This window comes from Ranitomeya variabilis, chromosome 2 (assembly GCF_051348905.1).
Source record: "Ranitomeya variabilis isolate aRanVar5 chromosome 2, aRanVar5.hap1, whole genome shotgun sequence".
Lineage (NCBI taxonomy): Eukaryota > Metazoa > Chordata > Amphibia > Anura > Dendrobatidae > Ranitomeya > Ranitomeya variabilis.
This window is the reverse complement of record NC_135233.1, coordinates 665721585-665727988: the sequence shown is the minus strand read 5'-3', so window position 1 is coordinate 665727988 and position 6404 is coordinate 665721585.

Sequence of the window (6404 nt, the reverse complement as noted above, 5' to 3'; positions counted from 1 at the left end):
CATGCTCTAAACGCACTAAAAGGGTTGATAAGTCTTTTGCAGTTGGCAACTTGCAGTCTAAGTTTCTTTTGTCTGTAACTTTGATTTGTTTGTTATCATCTATTAATGTGAATGCCTATGTGGACTCTGGCGCCGCCTTGAATCTTATGGATTGGTCCTTTGCCAGGCGCTGTGTGTTTAGTCTAGAGTCTCTGGAAGTCCCTATTCCTTTGAAGGGTATCGACTCCACACCATTGGCTTGGAATAAACCTCAATACTGGACACAAGTGACTATGTGTATGACTCCAGACCATCAGGAGGTGATTCGATTCCTTGTGTTGCATAATTTGCATGATGTTTTAGTGCTTGGATTGCCATGGTTACAAACTCACAACCCAGTTCTTGACTGGAAGACAATGTCCGTATTAAGCTGGGGATGTCAGGGGGTTCATGGGGGAGTACCCTTGGTTTCCATTGCTTCATCTACTTCCTCTGAGGTTCCGGCTTTTTTGTCTGACTATTGTGATGTTTTTGAGGAGCCTAAACTTAGTTCGCTCCCTCCTCACAGGGATTGCAATTGTGCTATAGATTTGATTCCTGGCAGCAAATTTCCTAAAGGTCGTTTGTTCAATCTGTCTGTGCCAGAGCATGCTGCTATGCGAGAGTATATTAAGGAGTCCTTGGAAAAGGGACATATTCGTCCATCCTCATCCCCTTTAGGAGCAGGTTTTTTTTTCGTGGGTAAAAAAGATGGTTCCCTGAGGCCTTGTATTGATTATCGGCTGTTGAATAAGATTACAGTCAAATATCAGTATCCTTTGCCACTGTTGACTGATTTGTTTGCTCGTATTAAGGGGGCAAGGTGGTTCTCTAAGATTGACCTTCGGGGTGCGTATAATTTGGTGCGGATTAAGCAGGGAGATGAGTGGAAAACTGCATTTAATACGCCCGAGGGCCATTTTGAGTATCTGGTAATGCCTTTTGGTCTTTCTAATGCCCCTTCAGTCTTTCAGTCCTTTATGCACAATATTTTCCGTGAATATCTGGATAAATTTATGATTGTGTATCTGGATGATATTTTGATTTTTTCCGATGACTGGGAGTCGCATGTTCAACAGGTCAGGAAGGTTTTTCAGGTTTTGCGGGCTAATTCTTTGTTTGTAAAGGGTTCAAAGTGTATTTTTGGGGTTCAGAAGATCTCTTTTTTGGGGTATATTTTTTCCCCTTCTTCTATTGAGATGGATCCTGTCAAGGTTTGGGCTATTTGTGATTGGACGCAACCGACTTCCCTTAAGAGCCTTCAGAAATTCTTGGGCTTTGCTAATTTCTATCGTCGATTTATAACTGGTTTTTCAAGTGTCGTTAAGCCTCTAACGGATTTGACTAAGAAGGGTGCTGATGTTTCCAATTGGTCCTCAGCGGCTGTGGAGGCCTTTCGGGAGCTTAAGCACCGCTTTTCTTCTGCTCCTGTGTTGCGCCAACCTGATGTTTCACTTCCTTTTCAGGTTGAAGTTGATGCTTCAGAGATCGGAGCGGGGGCGGTTTTGTCGCAGAGAGGTTCTGATTGCTCGGTGATGAGACCATGTGCGTTCTTTTCTCGAAAATTTTCGCCCGCCGAGCGAAATTATGATGTTGGTAATCGGGAACTTTTGGCTATGAAGTGGGCCTTTGAGGAGTGGCGTCATTGGCTTGAGGGTGATAGGCATCAGGTGGTGGTCTTGACTGATCACAAGAATCTGATTTACCTTGAGTCAGCCAGGCGTCTGAATCCTAGACAGGCGCGCTGGTCGTTGTTTTTCTCCCGGTTTAATTTTGTGGTCTCATATCTACCAGGTTCAAAAAATGTGAAGGCAGATGCCCTTTCTAGGAGTTTTGAGCCTGACTCCCCTGGTGATTCTGAGCCTACGGGTATCCTTAAGGATGGGGTGATATTGTCTGCTGTCTCTCCAGACTTGCGACGTGCTTTGCAGGAGTTTCAAGTGGATAGGCCTGATCGTTGTCCGCCTGGGAGACTGTTTGTTCCAGATGAGTGGACCAGTAGAGTCATCTTGGAAGTTCATTCTTCTGTGTTGGCAGGCCACCCTGGAATCTTTGGTACCAGAGATTTGGTGGCCAGGTCCTTCTGGTGGCCTTCCCTGTCTCGGGATGTGCGTACTTTTGTACAGTCTTGTGATGTTTGTGCTCGGGCCAAGCCTTGTTGTTCTCGGACTAGTGGATTGTTGTTGCCCTTGCCTATTCCGAAGAGGCCTTGGACACTTATCTCTATGGACTTTATTTCGGATCTCCCGGTTTCTCAGAAAATGACCGTCATCTGGGTGGTGTGTGACCGTTTTTCTAAAATGGTTCATTTGGTACCCTTGCCCAAGTTGCCTTCTTCATCGGAGTTGGTTCCTCTATTTTTTCAGAATGTGGTTCGTCTGCATGGTATCCCGGAAAACATCGTTTCTGACAGGGGATCCCAATTTGTGACTAGATTTTGGCGGGCGTTCTGTGCCAGGATGGGCATTGATTTGTCTTTTTCGTCTGCTTTCCATCCTCAGACGAATGGCCAGACGGAGCGTACTAATCAGACCTTGGAGACTTATTTGAGGTGTTTTGTGTCTGCTGATCAGGATGACTGGGTCGCCTTTTTGCCGTTGGCGGAGTTTGCCCTCAATAATCGGGCTAGTTCTGCCACTCTGGTTTCCCCTTTCTTCTGCAATTCGGGGTTTCACCTTCGTTTTTCATCTGGTCAGGTGGAATCTTCGGATTGTCCTGGAGTGGACACTGTGTTGGATAGATTGCACCAGATTTGGAGTCATGTGGTGGACAACTTGAAGTTGTCCCAGGAGAAGACTCAGCAGTTTGCTAATCGTCATCGTCGTGCTGGTAATCGTCTTCGCGTTGGGGACTTGGTGTGGTTATCTTCTCGTTTTGTCCCTATGAGGGTCTCTTCTCCTAAGTTTAAACCTCGGTTCATAGGTCCTTATAAGATTTTGGAGATTCTTAATCCTGTATCGTTTCATTTGGACCTACCGGCATCTTTCACTATTCATAATGTCTTCCATCGGTCTTTGTTGCGGAGGTACGAGATACCGGTTGTTCCTTCTGTTGAGCCTCCTGCTCCTGTGCTGGTGCAGGGTGAATTGGAGTATGTTGTGGAGAAGATTTTGGACTCTCGCATTTCCAGACGGAGACTTCAATATTTGGTTAAATGGAAGGGATACGGTCAGGAGGATAATTCTTGGGTGACTGCCTCTGATGTTCATGCCTCTGATTTGGTTCGCGCCTTTCATAGGGCTCGTCCAGATCGCCCTGGTGATTCTCATGAGGGTTCGGTGCCCCCTCCTCAAGGGGGGGGTACTGTTGTGAATTCTGTTTGTGGGCTCCCTCTGGTGGCTACTGGTGGTACTGGTTGACTTCTGTCTTCTATCTCCAGTGCACCTGTTCCCATCAGGAAATGGGAGTTTCCTATATAGTCTGGCTTCTCACTCATTTACTTGCCGGCTATCAATGTTACCAGAGCTCCTCTGTTACTTGCTACCTGCTCCAAGTCTGCGGAGTCAGATAAGTTTGATCATTTGTACCTTTTGTCCAGCGTGCATTTATATTAATCTTGCTGCTGGAAGCTCTAGTGAACTGAAATGACCACTCCGGTGTCATGAGTTGATACCGGAGTTTAAAGTCATTTCAGGATGGTATTTTGTAGGGTTTTGAGTTGACCGCAAAGTCCACTTTTGTATTTTCTGCTATCTAGTTAGTGGGCCTCTCTTTGCTGAACCTGTATTCATACTGCGTATGTGTTTTCTTCTTAACTAACCGTCATTATATGTTGGGGGCTACTATTACTTTGGGGTTTTCTCTGGAGGCAAGCCAGGTCTGTGTTTCCTCTAGTAGGGGTAGCTAGATCTCCGGCTGGTGCGAGACGTCTAGGGATAAAACGCAGGTACGTTCCCCGGCCACTGGTAGTTGTGCGTTAGGTTCAGCATCGCGGTCAGCTTAGATTCCATCTTCCTAGAGCTAGTCCTGTTTTTGCCTATGTCCCTGCCATTGGGAATCATGACAGATGTTGCCTCGTCTTACAGCACGACTCCTACTGGTATTCTCCTTGTTGCGTTGATCTCGTTTCTCACTCAGCACAATATACTTCGCTTCTTGTCCTTTCTTGGGGTACCGCCGCTATATCGTGCAGGCGCGGTCCCGTAATGTTCTTTCTCATTGCTAGGCCTCTGTCAGAATCCCACCCCTGACAGGGACCCCTCCGAATCTTCCCCTACAACACCCTCTGCCACAAGGTGTTGCCTGGTTCTAACCCAGTCAGCTTTCTCTCTCTAACTTCCTGCCTAACCCCCAGTTTTACCAGATTGTGAGGAGTGGCCTAATAAATAGAACCCTTAGCTCCCCCTGGAGGCCAGACTGTGAAATGTATTGGTGTCTGTGATACCTGGTCAGATGAACTCCTTCAGTGCCATCAGACGTACCATAGCCCCCCTTAGCGGCGGAGCAACAGTACTGCAATGACCAGGACTCTGGGGCGCTGCACTCCCCCCGGTTAAATCCAGTAATCCTGGACTGGGAAGAAAACAACAATACATGTCAGCAAAAAGACATACAATTTTGAAAATGCAAGTACAAGTAAACTTTTTAACAGAGCTTCCCTTTATGGGAGGTGAGGACACTTGAACGTTACAAACATGGTTAAATACTTTAAATAACATACTATAAATACTTTTCTTACCCAACCGGGTATTCTACTAAGTGCAAAATCTTTGAACAATAATTTAACTTTGCCTTTAAGGACGTACTCGCTGAATCCACTAAAGACCTTCTTATAAAACATTATAAGGCTAATCAACTTTTATGCATTCTCCTTCTTTACATCTGCAGGACCGCCTGTCCTAACTGCTCCAGACCTACTGCCTCTCCTTTCTGTTACAGGACCGCCCCTTTCTGCCCGGGCCTACTGTCTTTCTACTACTATACACAGTATAGAACATATCATCCATCTTTCAGTTCGGATTACTGAGCCATCTCTGTATGGCTCCTAAGAGGACTCACCACTAACCCCTACGGGTTCACTTCCTGTCCTCATTTTCTAGCACATTATTAAACATTTTCTATTAAATAAAACATTAAACTTCCTTCATTACTTTCTTACTGACATGTATGCAGGACGCTATGTCTGCCCCTATGGGTCTGCTGCATCTTTCTTCCATCTTTCACCTTTACAGGACTTTATTTCAGAGCACATTACCAACATTTCTTACAATCAACTAGTTAGTTACATTTAACTTCTTCTTTCAAGACATTATTGCCATTTAACCATCTTAAGGCAACACTGTTCATAAGTGCAATATGTGAAAATTCCCTTTAAGAGGGAACCAAGTCTCTATGAGGTAGTGCAACTTCTCAAGCTGCAAGTCTGTTTGCAGTAAGGACTCCGATGCTGGTTCCTAGACCAGTGTCTTCGCAAAGAGTCCTTTCCTTGTGTAAAACCAGTAGAGAGCACCTTTAAGAAGGAGCAAACTATTTACAACATCAGTTTTTGAATCATTCACCGTCCATGATTCGGCAGTCTCTTGATAACTGAGGCAACAAGTAGAAAACAAACAAAAGGCAATAGGGATCCCGGGTCAACTAAGGGATCCCTTTAAGAGTTAACCCTGGACGGGTTTTAGCAAAGCAGCAGAAAAACAATGAACTATTTACAATCAATAAAGCATTCTTGCTTACTCAGTTTTCTTGTAATGTGTTAGGATAGTTACTTGAACCACTCAGGAGGCAGCACCGGCGGAGGCAACCCCCTAGGGTATTGCGCACCGCCTGGTACTGCGTAAGGGGAAGTGTTGTCCCATCTGGGGGTCTGCGTACCCACTGTCTTCAGTTCTGGAGCAGCAAGAGCACCACCCACCTGAAGAGGTGCCTCCTTGGCCACGAGGGTGGTCGAAGTGACGATTCTGCATGTCGTGGTCTTGACCATAGGGCACGTTGGGGTGACCTCAGTGGTCCTGGTGATGATCATGGGCTGACCACAAGGGGGCACCCTTGCTACAGGGGTCAGCTTCACTGGCACCTTAATCGGGGGTGTTACAGGGTTCTGCCTCATGTGGACATTAAGGGCAAACCACCCCTTTTCCCCAAAATGCCTGGTGTAACTAACTTCGTCCCCCGGGTAGAGATCCCGGTCTGAGTGGCCCTCTCTGAGATGAGACTCCACATCCCTTCGGTTGACAAACACCTCCGCATACAGACCCGGCTCTTTAATAAAGCCCCAGCCTCCGCGGAGCTTGAAGGTGGTGATGGTGCCCTGCCTGCGCAGGGCCTGGTGAGCGGCGGGGTCCTTGCGGGCCCGGTCCTTGACCACCAGGTCTTTTTGACGGTGGGTCTCCAGCCCGGCCTGGTACTCCTTTTCCTTTTCCTCCCACTGCTGTTCCAGCTGGGTCTGG